Source organism: Colobus angolensis, unplaced genomic scaffold (genome assembly GCF_000951035.1).
Source record: "Colobus angolensis palliatus isolate OR3802 unplaced genomic scaffold, Cang.pa_1.0 Scaffold263, whole genome shotgun sequence".
NCBI classification, from domain to species: Eukaryota; Metazoa; Chordata; class Mammalia; order Primates; family Cercopithecidae; genus Colobus; species Colobus angolensis.
In genome coordinates, this window is record NW_012115855.1 from 117093 (window position 1) to 117392 (window position 300).

Here is a 300-nt window from a genome sequence, read left to right on the forward strand (position 1 = left end):
TCCCTCAAACTAGAAAATGACCTCTCCTCCCTGGGGTCACCAAGTTACAGACCCTCAAACTTCAACAACATTGCTTCTCCCTGGGTCTGCAGCTCCACGACCCTCAAACTACAACAAGACCTCTCCTCCCGGGGTCTCCAGCTTCCAGACCCTCGAACTTCAACAACATAGCTCCTGCCTGGGTCTGCAACTCCACGACCCTCAAACCAGAAGAAGACCCCTCCTATCTGGGCCGACAGCTTCCAGAATCTCTTACTACAACAAACGTTGCTCCTCCCTGGGTCTGCAGTTCCACGGCCC